Source organism: Nicotiana tabacum, chromosome 19 (assembly GCF_000715075.1).
Source record: "Nicotiana tabacum cultivar K326 chromosome 19, ASM71507v2, whole genome shotgun sequence".
In the NCBI taxonomy this organism is placed as follows: Eukaryota; Viridiplantae; Streptophyta; class Magnoliopsida; order Solanales; family Solanaceae; genus Nicotiana; species Nicotiana tabacum.
Genome location: NC_134098.1, coordinates 51,752,860 through 51,768,491, shown reverse-complemented (window position 1 = coordinate 51,768,491; position 15,632 = coordinate 51,752,860). Strand labels below are relative to the sequence as shown.

General features: G+C 39.5%; 1 long non-coding RNA gene across 1 annotated transcript; it reads left to right on the top strand.

The window, feature by feature from the left end:
• Window positions 1-286: 286 nt before the first annotated feature.
• On the top strand, window positions 287-14,563 carry LOC142173798 (uncharacterized). Its single transcript, XR_012703151.1, has 3 exons — window positions 287-791; window positions 7,757-7,820; window positions 14,355-14,563. It is a non-coding gene; the product is annotated as an uncharacterized LOC142173798 (long non-coding RNA).
• Window positions 14,564-15,632: the final 1,069 nt, after the last annotated feature.

The following is a 15,632-nucleotide window of genomic DNA, read 5'->3' as shown; positions in this document are numbered from 1 at the left end:
CCTATATTGTAAGAAATGTTGGTTTATCTTCTTATCTTTTTAAATTTAATTTATCTTTGTAAAATAAAAGACAAAAAAAAAAGTAAACAAAAATGAAGTTACGTTAAAAAAAATAATAAAGTTTGTTATTTCAAACTTTATCTCAAAAATCTTATTTGACTAAGCTAACTATCCCAATTCTCATCCACCGTTCACGTCCCTTCTCCACTTCCCCCATTCACACTCTCACTTCCACATATCCGTCACTCACACATTCTATATATGGCACATACACATTTTAGTAAAGGGAGAACAACTAGGCAAACCTTAAGCAATCATCTTGGTTTTTGCTCACACAAAATCATCCCTGTAATTTCCTCCATTAGAGCCGCTCGAGTACTCCATCTTCACTGCCATGTAGCAGCTCCAAAACCCATCCCTCAACGGTTATGTAACCACCTACAAATACCAAGGAATCATCCGTTCTTTCAGCCAACAAAGCACCCCAAAACTACAATAAACCGGCTGCTTTCTTCCCCCTGAAATGACCGCGAGACACTGTTAAAATACCAATGAATACCCCACAAAAAGAAGCCATAAAATGCCTGCAAAACAGTTCCGAAAATCAGTCCAAGAACCAATGCCAATCAGACCTTAAACCACCACAAAGATAGTCGAGGTTGCCGTTCAAAGTTTTACGACGAAGTTTCCGATCCGGGTTCTGTTGATGAGGTTTCGCTTTGGATAGCAGAAGGATACTCCATTGTACAAGTTTGCCTTCTCAATATTAAGCAAAGTTTATTGCATTTGAGGTTCATTCTTATCTTTTATTTTTCTCTCTTCAAATTTTGTTAACTTACATGCCTATAAGATCTTGTTAGTTATTTACTGAGCTGACGATTGTTAGTTTAAGAGCTCAAATGCACGCTTGTTTAGTTTACGCAAAGCTCATGTAATTTTGTCCAAATTGCTAAAGATTGTTCTTGATTTATATGCTAAAAATGGGAATTCACGATTGATTTGCTATGCCATTTAGTTTATTACCGTTGCTTATAATTGCTATGGCTTCAGATTCCTTTGTATGTTTCAAGTTATTTGCTAAGCAGATTAGTTGAACAAGATTTTATTTTAATTGATTATTTTTAGAATTAAAGAATGAATATTCGTTCATATTAATGGGCTAGTGTTTGATCTTGTAAATAGTTGGGCTTTAGATATTTATTTGAGTATACAGACCATTAGTTGAGTTAAATGGGCAAAAATTAGAACACGAGGCCCATGATGAATAAGCTGGCCCATTTCTTTTATACTGAATAATGTCGTACTTATTCAAAAAATGATAGTATGCTTTAGGCGCGTGTAAACCAATCAATTATCGTGAATATGTACACGTTCACGTGACATAGTTATGATTTTCAAAATTAAAGGCAAAGTATGTGTTCGCGTGACTTTGACAAAATAATCTTAAAAATAATAAAGTGTCATTAATTATGTATATGTACACGTGACATGATTCTTGACACACCAAACAAAATGAATACACGTACGCGTGATTCGTTTCAAGATAATTTCATAATTACGAATAATCAAATAATTAAAAGCGGTAAAAAGATAAATATACATAGGTTCTAAAATGAGTAATTAAATAATTTAATTAAGCCAGGTATGATTAAAGCGACCGTGCTAAAATTACAGAATTCGAGAGTGCCTCACACCTTCTCTCGGGTTAACAGAATTCCTTACCCGGTCTTTTATATTCGCGGACCGTAAAACAGAGTCAAATTTTCTCTATTTGGGATTTAAAATAAATCGGTGACTTGGGACACCAGATTTTATCCCAAGTGGTGACTCTGAATCTAATAAATAATCTCATTTCGATTAATGTCACTTAAATTGAAAAAATTCTTTTGGCACCTATCCCTAGGGAAGAAGGAGGTGTGACAATTATTCCCTCTGAAAGGGTGGAATATACCTCTCCAAAAAAAGGCGTGTGAACTTGTCCCAAGTCAAGGGAGGTGAACCTGCTGGCCTGCTACAAAGATAGGATTGTCACCATCTACGGGCCCTGCCCTACAACTGAAATGTGGTGAAGTCCAACCCATTTGGACTCCAATACTCCCATGTTATGCAGCTTATCCCATCAACGATCAATAAATTCCTGTGGGTCCTCATGTAGCTCACCGCCAAAGACAGGAGGATGTAGTATGGTCCATCTGACCAGACGCTTCTGCTGCTCAACGATCATGGTTGGTTTGAGCTTTGGTATAACCGCTGCAACTGGCTGGGCCACACCCACAGGTAGTGCACCTGGGGTCTAATAAATGATAACAGTGTGCCTTGGAGCCTAAGCGGTAGGGGTCGGTGCTCCCTTCTCCCACCTGAGATGTGGCTGGAACTGCCGGAAATAGCTCGGCATGAGCATAGAGTCCATGAACCACATCATACGGCCCATGACCTCCTGAAATCATGGTGCAATTATGAAATCCGTTGAGGTCGGCTCAATTGCAGGCGCCTCGTCTTGCTCCTCAACAACATGATCCTCCACTAGATCCACCAGTGGTATAACAGGAGCAACTCTAGGACACTCCATAATCATCTACTAGTAACTCTCAAAACCCAATGTCACAAGTGTACGAGAAATCTAGTAGAATATACAAAACCCCTATAACTACAGTCCGAAATATAATAGAAAAAAAATCATAAATACAACAAGAAGAAGACTCCGGCATTGCAGATAGGAGCATGGGAAGCAGCTCATCACTAAGTCTCCAGGAATGCTGGTGCGCGCCTGAACGAACACCAAATGTACCCACCTCAGTACCTGCACAATTTATCCAGAAGTGCAATATGAGTACATAAAACAATGTGTACTCAGTAAGTATCTAGTCTAACTTTGAAGAAGTAGTGACGAGGGGTCGATATTGACACTTACTAGTGATCAATAAATAAAGCACATAAATTATAAATAGATATGGAATACAACAATAACAATTGAATAAGAAACAATAAATAAGTGATTCTTTAACTAAATATCAATTTAAAATCCTCAATTATCATAGGCCAATTTCAATACATAAGAGTCATCAAGAAGTTGAAAATTTTCAAGGCATGAAGGAAATATCAAGTATAATCGGACACCTAGCGACATTATACACGAGTTATGCCGAGGTCATACGGCCCGATCCATAATTATCATGTATATACACTGCTAAGGTTGTACGGCTCGATTTATAGATGCATCTCATTATATATAAATATTGTCGAGGCGTTCACAGAAATAGGGAAACTCTTCGGACTACGAGACATACGTTTACAACACCAAGATAAGCACACAGAGCAACATAATCTTCTATCAACAATCAAATATTCTGCCAAACTCAAAGTAATGAATCTCGATATAACATAATCTCTAAACAAATTTTAATTATTAATACGAGTAATTAAACTAACAAGTTGGATTCAAATAATACAAGTATTTCATAATAAAGTCCTATGTCTACTCGGACATAACATGATTTTAACTACGTACGGACTCTCACTTCGTATTTTCGTAGAACCCATAATTATTAAACAAATAACAATTTAAACACATATGGGGTTAATTACCTCTTACAAGTTTAGGTAATAGACTTACCTCGCTTCCAAGTTCACTCCCCAGCTCTTCAACCACACTAATTGCCAAGGCTCAGAAAAAGCCCTTTACGAACGCGACCAGGTCGTCACGATCACGAAAGCTAGCCCTGCCCAAGCTTCGCGAACGCGACCTGCCCTTCGCGAACACGAAGGGGAACGACCCACTGACCCCCATGCCTTTTTTTGCCCTTTTACTCGAACGCGGACCTTCTATCGCGACCGCGAAGGCCACAGTTCTTAAACCTTCGCGAACGCGACCAAGTGATCGCGAACACAAAGAAAAAACCACCCTGCCCCAAATCCTTCATCGGAACACAAGAGAAACTCCGCGTTCGCGAAGAAGGAAATGAGAAGCAACAAATTCTGCATTGTTGGACTTAACTCCGGGTGATCCGAAACACACCCGAGCCACCCGGGACCCCGTCTAGATACACAAACATGTCCATAAACATAATACAGACCCGTTCAAAGTATCGAAATAATTAAAACAATATCAAAACTAAGAATCGCACCCTAAAACCAAATTAATCAACTTATGAACTTCAAACTTCTTCAACTAGCTCTGAACGCGACGAAACATACTTAGACAACTCGGAATGATGCCAAATTTTGTGCACAAGTCATAAATCACTATACAAACCTATTCCAAGGCTCGGAATCCCAAACGGATCAATAACACCAAAGTCCACTTAACCACATTTAAGAAACTCTAAAACCTTCAAGGCGCCAACTTTCAACATTAAGCGTTGAAATGCTCCTGGATCACCCGAAACTCGATCCGAACACACACCCAAGTCCAAAATTATCATACAAACCTATTGGAACCATCAAATTCCGGTTCCGAGGTCGTTTATTCAAAATGTTAACTCAAGTCAAATTTAGCCACTTTAGGCCACTTTTATGGAACTACGTGTTTCGAATTCAATTTGAACCCTTCCAAAACAAAATCAATCATCCCCGCAAGTCATAAAATAGTAAAAGCACATACGAGAAGTCTTAAATAGGGGAACAAGGATCTAGAAAGCAAAAAAATGACTGATCGGATCGTTACATAACAATTATGTTTTTAAAATTTTATATTTGGCCTATAAAAACTTATATTAATTCGTTTTTGTTAAAAATATATAAATCTAAAAAGACCAAAGTAAAAAAGAAGAATATGAAAGTATCTGAACCCAAACACGAGCAGTCAAAGGATTAGGTAGGACTATGAATATCTGTGTCATTTGTTTAAAGTAGATTAGGCTTTATTCACAAATTATTATTTTAGTAATTAGTTCATGAATTCTTTTATATTTATACTTCACTATTTCTAAATATCGAGTGAATAATGATTATTGGGATATATTTTGTGTGAAAGATGCAAGTTTGAGCTATTGACACATGATATTCCTTATAGCCTTGAGAATATGACTTTTGTATACTGTTGTTTGCTTTCAAGTGGCCGAGTAAAGTTTTTCCAATGTGTCTAGTCAATAATTTGTAGATTATTACGACTTGAACTAAAATGTGTTCTGAAAAAAAAGAAGTAGGTTTTCACCAAAATTACACAGATGTTTTCTAAAAAGAAATTTACCATAAGGTTGACACATATGGAATTATCAGGAAGGTTGTTATTTACCCGTAAAGTGGTACAGTTAAATTTGTAACGTGGTTTATAGACAAAAAAATCGATTTGATCCAGAAATGGTAAGAAAAAAGAGAAAATATAAGATTAATAATTGAGAACAAAGAAAATAGCAAGCCTGGTTTTGAGCTTGGTCTTTCCTAGAGAAAGGACGGTAACAATGATAAAATAATCTAGATTGAGCCTGAAACAATATATTATAGTTTTTACGTGAAGAATATATTGTCTCTACAATGATTGTTACTCCTCCTATTTATAGCTCTATTGAAGAAGACAAGATCTCCAAATCAAACTCTTCTTAAATGAGAATAAAGGCGTCATTGATGGGTGCACAACGACAAGCTTTGAATGCAAATATTCTCTGTAACGGCTGCTCGTAAAATGCAATCCGATGCCAAATGTTCATATGATGATTTTGTACTTAGGTGTATGTTCGGGTCGGGTATCGGGTGGCCCGGGAGTATTTCTAAGTTTGATATGAAGTGGACTTTGGCATTATCGATGTATGTTTGGGATTCCGAGCCTTGGAATAGGTCCGTATTGTGTTTTATGACTTGTATGTAAAGTTTGGAGTCATTTCGGAGTGTCTAAGTATGATTTGGACGCGTTCATCGAATTTTGAATGTTTGAAAATTTAAAGGATTTTGATCGTCGATTCATGATTTTGGTGTTATTCATGGCGTTTTGAGCTTTTGAATAAGTTTGGATAAGGTATTGGGACTTGTTGGTGAGATTGAACGGGGCTTCGGATGTGTTTCAGACCAAGTTTGGGTTATTTGCAGCTGCTGGTTTCTGGTGTCGTTGGCATGCTTCGCGATTGCAAAGAGGGAGACGCGATCGCGGAAGGTAAGTGGGAGCTGATTGTCATTTGTTCTTCGCATTCACGGGCAAAGATACGCAATCGCATAGTTTTCTTGGTTGGATCTTTGCATTCGCGAGTGGAGGTACGCGTTCGCATAGTGTTGAAGTTGGGACTGATGGAACTGGTCTTCGCGAACGCGAAGTTGTCCCGCGTTCACGATTGGTAGGCTGGTCATGCTTCGTGATCGCGGGGTGTCAGACGTGATTGCGTAGACCATTTTTGGCGGTAGAGGTAGTATTGTTTCGCGATCGCGAGGCTTTAGACCACGATCGCAAAAGGCAACGCCTGGGCAGTATATATGTTACTCAATCAAGATTTTTGCTCACTTCACTCATTTCTCTCTTGCTTGGCGATTTCTGGGCGATTTGGAGGAGCCATTTTCATCATCAATCTTGAGATAAGTAATTTATATACATTGTGAGTTAAATACATGGATTAAATGTGGATTTAAACATGAAAATTTATGAAAATTGTGGAATTTTAGGAGAAAATCTAGAATTTGGTATTTTTGGATTTTGACCACGAAATTGGACATGGAATTAGGAATAAATTATATATTTAATTTAGTGGTGTTATGAGTTATGTTAATTTTAAAAAAAAATCGGACTTCGGGCACATGGGCTTGAGGGTTGACTTTGTTGACTTTCGAGCGAAGTTGGGGATTGTTACAAATTGTTAAATTATAAGCATTGGAGTATATTTTGATTGATTTGCATGTTGTTTGACTAATTTCGGATCGATGGCCATTGGTTGAGGTGTTAGAGGGGCGTTGGAGCCGGTCATGAAACTTCGGAGCGAGGTAAGTCTCATGTCTAACCTTGTGAGGGGGAAACTACCCCCTAGGTGATGTATTTGATATGTGTTACTTGTTGCAGGGGCTATGTACACATGAGATGATGAGACACCGTACATAGCTAGATTCATATTTATGTCTGGGTAGATCTATGACTTTACCATGAAATAAATTGTATTACTTGAAATTAATTGTTAGTTTACTTACTTGAAGACTATAAGTGAAAGCTGATAGAGATCATATTAGATCGAAATCTAAATTCCATGAGTAATTTGGCGGGATAATCGATTGAGGGTAAATATCATGTTTACATTACGTCTCTGACCCTGTATAGTAAATGCGCGATTCGTAAGTCGATAAGTTTCTTCTCTTCCTGGGGATCATGTAGAACGCCTCGACAATATTTATAAATAATGAGATGCATCCATAGATCGGGACGTACGATCTCGGCAGTGTATGTACACGACTATGGATTGGGTCAAACGAACTGATCATAATTCGTGCGTAAAATCGCTAAGAATCCGAATAACCATGAGATTACCCCTCTTGATTGAACTTGGAAATTTTATGATATCCTCTTTATGACCTGAGATCGGATATTTAGTTGGTAGTTCTTATTTTTTGTGATGGCAAATGGCACTTGGGGATTTGTAAACTGATGATAATTTGCTAATGGATTTCGTTATCTACTATTCCTTATTCTATTGATACTGTTGTATTTCATTCATGCTTTTTATTAATTGGACCACTAGTAAGTGTCGATGTCGACCCCTCGTCACTAGGTTGTCGGGGTTAGGCTAGATACTTACTAGGTACGCGCTGATTTACGTACTCACGCTGCACTTCTGCACTAAATGTGCAGGATCTGACAGGTTCATTTGGTAGTCATCTTGGTGCGTAGGCGCATCTGTTGAGGGGACTTTAAGGTGAGCTGTATTTCATGCTACGTGTCGTAGCCCTTAGAATATCCATCTTATTTATTTACTTTATCCTGTCTACCTTATTTTTCAGACAGATGTATTATTATTATTGCACTCTTTAGCAGACGCTCATGCACTTGTGACACCGGGTTTTGGGGATGTTAGAATTTGTTTATATTTTATCCAAAATGTATGTATCTATGATTTTTAATGCATTAATTGCTCTATCTAATAAGATTCATAATTTCAAAAATAATAAAATAAATAATTAAGCTGGTAGTTCACCGTTGGCTTGCCTAACGGTGACGTTGGGCGCCATAACGACCTATGGTGGGTTTTGGGTCGTGATAGATTGGTATCAGAGCTCTAGATTCACTTGGGTCTCACGAGTCATGAGCGAGTCTAGTAGAGTCTTGCGGATCAGTATAGAGACATTTGTACTTATATTTGAGAGGTTGCAGGGCTATTAGGACCACTTCCCATTTTGATTCCTTGTCGTGCGATTTGATTCCATTGAAGCTTATGCCTTCATTACCTTCCTACTCATTCTTATACGATGTTGAGCACGTTTTATCAATTGGGCATCGAGGAGTTGTAGTGGTACTGCATATGTGGTGCGGGATGTTTCTCCCTACATATTTGAGTGGGCTATTTTCGTCCCTTTGTGGAAGGGCGCTGTCCTTTTCACCCAGCGCTAGTGTTGCCTACGGTTTCAAGGCCATGCACAGTGTATTATGAGGTTCATACGTTGTTATCGCGCAGTGTTGGTGTGAATAGTGGGATTCTTATTTATGTGTCGCGACAGTGAATGACTGGAGAAGAGGATTACTCAGTTCATGGTTTAGAGGTTCTTAGAGGTTCGACATTTAATTCCGATGGAGGAAAGACAATTGGACTATGGATGTTTAGGCATTGGTTGACGAAGCAGCGAGACTTGATATTTTTGAGCATGGTGGAATTCTCATTGTGGTGTGGTGTCGTTGTCCTTATTGGAACGCATTAAGGCTCGTCGGTGTTATGGTCGTCTTTGGTTTGCTTTCGGGGCAGTGTGTTGTGAAATGGTGCCTAAGAAGCAATTGTCGGATGACGGTGTGTAGCAGTTTCAGAGTCGAATTGGTATTTCAAATGTTGATGGCTCGAGAAAGATGATCTTCGAGGATGCTTAGAATTGGTGGCAATTTATTAGTTCGAGTGCTACAGAGATGGATTATAATTTGAGGTAGTATTTGGGCAGCGAAGGATGAGGAAGGACATGGTGGGAGGTGTCTCGTGGAGTTTGAATTGCTAGAGGTCGAGTAGTTCGTTTCGGAAGATGGTTAACTCAGTGAGGGAATGCTAGCATATCGTATGGATTTCATGGTAGGATAGCCACATGCTTCCAGAAAGCGTGGCGCGATTATGGTCATGGTGAACAAGGGACAAAGTCTGTGTATTTTGTTTGAGGTAGTGGCTTTGTGCTTCAAAAGTTTGATTATGACGGGAAGAGTTTGCTTGGGATGTAATATAACTTCAAGTTTTGGATGCATCACTGGACCTTTATTTAATGTTGATGGGAATGAGCTGGCGCTTTCGACTGGTGGGTGAGCGTGGGCTCTGGTGGATTAACTAATTTCGTGATGGCTGTAACCAGGGTAATGTCATTGGAAGATGTCGATATGGAATTACACAGGTGGGATATCTCTTGTGGGAAGGCTAGCGGTTGCGTGATTGTTGATGAAGTTCCTACGAAGAGTTTTACTTTCTACCCAGCGGGAGGCATGTACAACTATGTGAGCCTAGATCGCTTGAAGAAGATGGTATGACTGTTAAGAGGTCAAATGGGCAATTGTGGCTAATAACTCGGAATGTTTTATGAAAAGTTTATCAGGAGATTGCGAGAAATTTGGCGGGTTAACGGTGCGAGATCATGGTAACTGTGACAGAGGAGTTAATGTGGGTTTTTGATTCGTGTGATGGTAGCATAAATCTAAGTGGGGGAGTCTACCGTCTACGATTGGGTCACGTAGTTGTGCGCCTTGGCAGTATCGGGTTATCGGTACATTGGTAAATTAGTTATGACCAAGAAAAGAAAATATCAAGGGTATTTTGGGCAAGGAATTTGAAGCATATGTGCTACATTTCAACTTATTGATTAATGTGCAGATGTTGAGGATGACTCAAAATTATGCTTCTTGTGGATGTGATGTGCAAGAAAAAAATAAATTCATCCGGTTGCTTCTTTGTGAGTGCTCATATACTGATAGGGCACTATAGTTTGGTTATATATTCGGGACCAGGTCATAGTGGGTGACTCTCAACAATGGTTCTAGTGGGTTCAAAAATTAAAGTGTGGTGCCTAAGGATTTTTGGGTTCGTTGTGTGGTGAGGGACTGAGTTTTGCAGTAGAGTATGAAGGGTACTTGGAGAATTTCTATGTTGTCATCGGGTCTGTGGTACACTGTTAGAGAAATATAAGGAAACAACTTCGGATTCGCAGAAGACCTTTCAGAACAGATGTATTAGTTAGAGATACTAATGAGTTCATGAGGAGGGTATGAGATAGTTTATAGGTATTGAGATGATGTGGTCTCGTGCTTTGGGTCACTCGGGATGAGTTTTGGTTAAGTTTCGTTATGTGTTTGAGTAGAGCTATTATTTTGAAGGCAAGTTAAGAGTAAATTAGAAGAAGTTGAGTCAGTTAGTAATGGTTCGAAATAACATGGTTGTGAAAATTATCAGTTCTTTTGATATGGTAAGGCTATACAAGTGATTCGTGGATGTACGTGTGGGCTTGATAGCCTCCGTGATTTGATTGATTTGGAGGTATTTAATTCTGATGCTTTTGTTATGTGTAAATGGGTCCCGCAAAAGTTACGACGGTTTAGACGACGACTTGAGTTCTGCGTCTTTTGCGGTTATGGGGAGTTGGTTGTGTGTTGCAGTTCTTCTTTTGAGATGAGTTAAGTGAAAGGTTTCGAGCCTATGAGGTGTTTATTTTAATGGTGGTTCATGGGTTATGATGAAATTCTTGTGCTCTCATGTAACAGCATAATAGGTGCAGTGAGCGGTATGGAAATTGAAAGTTGAATATCAAGGTTGCGGTTCGGTTTTGACAAGAATATCATGAGCTCAGAGGAGCGGGGGAAGAATTTAGAGATTCAGAGTAAGCTGGCACTATCTTAATGTCACTTGAGAATGGTGTTCTGTGGAAGGGGCATTGTGCATTGGTTTATGGATTCTTAATTAGCATTATGGAAATAGCATGGTTGGTGGCCATTAATCTGCTGATTTTGCTACCTGGTGCGGTAGGTTGTGGGAGTAACTCTACGGGTATGATGTTTGGATCGAGTTGCACTCCGCAATGGTAACATGCATAGATCGGGTTACACGCCGCAACAGTGAGATATTAAGTACGGCCCCTTATACTTATTTTGTGTGCCTTGTTTCTCATCTCTCAGATAGGTCCATAGTATATGTTTGGCCATTTTATTCGTTACACGGGCCGGGTAGTTCTTTGCCAGAGTTCGTTCTTCTTTATGGCAGCAGCTTGTACTAGGTGAGACGAGGTTATTGGATATTAAATCAGTGTGATCAGATTTATGTAAGGTATATTAAAGAGAAAATGTCATTATTCAGTTCAAAATACGGTAATGGTTCTTGTTAAGCGGAGAGACTCCATGATTTATTGATTTGGCAGGTGGTTATGAGCTTCTACGAGTCATTTTCATCGTTGCAGTATCGCAAGGGTTGGATCATGGCTTACGCACGTTATGAGGTATACTGTGGGCATCAGGTTAGTAGATTTGCAGATTTTACGATTGGAGGATGTTATTATGGGCATACAAATTATGTGGTGCATTATGTGGTTTCAGCATGGGTTCATGATCATATTTGGTACAACGGGTTGAGATTGATACAATGTTCATATGTTAGAATCAGGTCTTGTGGAGAATTTCTGATGTTGGAATTTGGTTCTAAGGCTTGTGGTCTAAGGTAAAAGGATGGATCTTCAGTCTGGTTATAGATAATGTGCTCACATGGGTTGTGGTGGCACGGGTAGGTGTACGAGGTGTTAAACAGTGGTTTGGGCAATTTTGAAGCAGTTCTTGACACGTTCGAGGACAAATATATGTTTAAGTGGGGGAGAATGTAACGACCCGACCGGTCGTTCTGAGCTCTAGCACGTCATTCAGTGGTTTGCGGCCTTGAGTAGCTTCACTTCATGTTTTATGACTTGTACGTGTGGGCATAATTGATTTCGGGAAGTTTGAAGTTGATTCAGAAGGAAAATTCTCAATTCGGAAGCTTTAAGTTGGAAGAGTTGATCAAGGTTTGACTTTTGAGTAAAAGACCTCAGAATCGGGATTTGAATGTTCTAATAGGTTTGTATGATGATTTTGGACTTAGGCGTATGTTCGGGTTGGGTATCGGGTGTCCCGGGAGCATTTTGACGCTCATTGTAGAAAGTTGGCATTTTGAAGGTTTTAGAAATTTCTAAGGTTGATATGAAGTGGACTTTGGAGGTATCAATGTCCGTTTGGGATTTTGAGCCTTGAAATAGGCTCGTATCGTGATTTATGACTTGTACGTAAAGTTTGGCATCATTTCGGAATGTCTAAGTGTGCTTTAGACGTGTTTGTCGAAGTTTGAAAATTGAAAGAAGGACTTTGATCATCGATTCATGGTTTTGGTATTATTCGTGGTATTTCGAGCTTTTGAATAAGTTTGGATAAGGTATTGGGACTTATTGATACGATTGGACGGGGTCCCGGAGGCCTCGAGTGTGTTTCGAGGTAGTTTTAGACCAAGTTTGGGTGATTTGTAGATGTTGGTTTTCTGGTGTCCTTAGCATGCTTCGCGATCGCGAAGAGGGAAACGCGATCACATAAGGTAAGTAGGAGCTGATGGTCATTTGTTCTTCGCGTTCGAGGGCAAAGATATGCAATCGCGTAGTTTCCTGGGATGGATCATCGCATTCGCGAGTGGAGGTACGTGTTCACGTAGTGTTGAAGTGGGGGCTGATGGAATTGGTCTTCGTGAATGCGAAGTTGTCCCGCGTTCGCAATTGGTGGGCTGGTTGGGCTTCGCAATTGCGAGGCGTGAGACGCGATCACGTAGAGCATTTTTTGGCGGTAGAAGTAGTAGTTTCGCGATCGCAAGGCTTTAGATCGTGATTGTGAAAGGCAACGCTTGGGCGAATATATGTTACTCAATCGGGAGTTTTTCTCACTTCACTCATTTCTCTCTTGCTTGGGCGATTTGGATGAGTCATTTTCATCATCAATCTTGAGGTAAGTAATTTCTACACATTGTGAGTTAAATACATTGATTAAATGTAGATGTAAACATGAAAATTTATGGAAATTGTGGGATTTTAGGAGAAAACCAAGAATTTGGTAGTTTTGGATTTGGACCACAAAATTGAACATGGAATTAGGAATAAACTATATATTTGAGTTCATGGTGTTATGGGTAATGTTAATTTTTGAAAAGTTTCAGAATTCGGGTATGTGAGCCCGAGGGATGACTTTCTTGACTTTTCGAGCAGAGTTGGGGATTATTATAAATTGTTAAATTATAAGCACTGGAGTATATTCTGATTAGTTTGCAAGTTGTTTGACTAGTTTCGGATAGATGGGCATTGGTTGAGGTGCTAGAGGGGCGTTGGAGCTGGTTATGGAAATTTGGAGCGTGGTAAGTCTCCTGCATAACCTTGTGAGGGAAAAACTATCCCCTAGGTGATGTTTTGATATGTGCTACTTGTTGCGGGGGCCACGTACGAACGAGGTGACGAGATTCTGTACGTAGTTAGATTCATGTTTATGTATGGGTAGATCTAGGACTTTACCATGCATTAAATTGTATTACTTGAATATAATTGTTAGTTTAATTACTTGAAGACTATAAGTGAAAGCTGATAGAGATCAGGTTAGATCGAAATTTAAATTCCGTGAGTTAGTTGGCGGGATAATCGATTGAGGGTAAATACCATGTTTATGTTACATCTCTGACTTTGTATAGTAAATACGTGAGTCATAAGTCGATAAGTTTCTTCTCTTCTTGGGGATCGGGCCGAACGCCTCGGCAGTATATGTATATATGAGATGCATCCATGGTTCGTCCCCTACGACCCTGGCAGTGTATGTATATGGCTATGGATCGGGCCGAACGACCTCGGAGTAATTCATGCGTAAAATTGCTAGGAGTACGAATACCTAGGTGATTACCTCTCTTAATTGAGCTTGGAATTTTTATGATATCCTCTTTATGACCTGAGATCGGATATTTAGTTGGTAGTTCTTATTTGTTGAGATGGCATATGGCACTTATGGATTTGTAAACTGATGATATTTTGCTAATGGATTTCGTTATCTACTGCTCTTTATTCTATAGATATTGTTGTATTTCATGCCTGCTTATGATTCCTGCTTTTTATTTATTAGACCATTAGTAAGTGTCGATGTCAACCCCTCGTCACTACTTCTCCGAGGTTAGGCTAGATACTTACTGGGTACGCATTGATTTACGTACTCATGCTGCTCTTCTAAACTAAATATGCAGGATCTGACATGTTCATTTGGTGGTCATCTTGGCACGTATGCGTAGCTGCTGAGGGGACTGTATGGTGAGTTTCATTCTATGCTACGTGTCGCAGCCCTCAGAGTCTCCATCTTATTTATTTACTTTATCCTGTCTATTTCAGTTTTCAAACAAATGCAGTATTGTTAATGCACTCTTTAGCAGATGCTCATGCACTTGTGACACCGGGTTTTGGGATGTTCTATAATTTGAATATGGTTTTGCTTAACATTGACATACTTTTACTTCATATTTTATCCAAAATGTATGTATCTACGATTTTCAATACATTAATTGCTCTATCTAATAAGATTCATGATTTCAAAAATAATAAAATGAATAATTAAGCTGGTAGTTCACCGTTGGCTTGCCTAACAACGACGTGATTCATGATTTCTCTATCTAATAAGATTCATGATTTCAAGCATTCTCGCTTCTCGACACCTATTATTGTCTCCGTTCCAAGGAGTTCGTCCCGTGAGCTTCTTCTGCCCTCAACTTCTTAGCAGACAATAACTATCATTCCTTCTACCGCAACTTCTTCTTCTCCTTCCATGCCGACAACTTCTTACCCATAGATGCCAGCTGCTTCTTCGCCACTAGCACCAACTATATCTCCTCCACCAACATCAGCTGAAAAGGAAAGGGCCACGGGAACTTGGGGAACACTTATACTACACCTTCCCAAGATCCCCAAGGAAGGATAAGCGCCACTCTTTCGGTTTCGGATGAGTGTCATATTTTATCCAAGCCGGTTGAGCTTGCTAATTATAAAAAGCTGCTGGCTTCAAAGAAGGATTGCATAAAGATGGGCTCCCTTTTTTTGGGAGTGCTTGATAAACAACAACATGCACTATTCAGCATAGGTCTCATGCTAATTACCTCATCTACTTTTCCGTTTGTACTTGATGATACTAATCTTGATTCCAACCTTTTTTATGCCAACCTCCTTGCTTCTAATGGCCTACAAAGGTTTATCCTAGATAAATAGGAACTTTATTCCTAGCGGGATCGACTTTTGGCTTAAAGGAACCAGCTTGTCGAGCGCCTCCTGGTGCTGGAAGAAAAAGTTGCACAGATGGACAAACACGAGGCTCGGTTACAACAAACCGAGCAAGATAAAATGGCCTACAACCAAGAAGCTGCTCAACCGTACAAAGACCTTATAGAGGCCAAGGCTAAGTGGGTTGAGCTTCAGGATGCTGTAATCGCCGCTGCCGAGCTCGAGTCCGCCTTTGAGGAGCAAATTAATAATTTGGA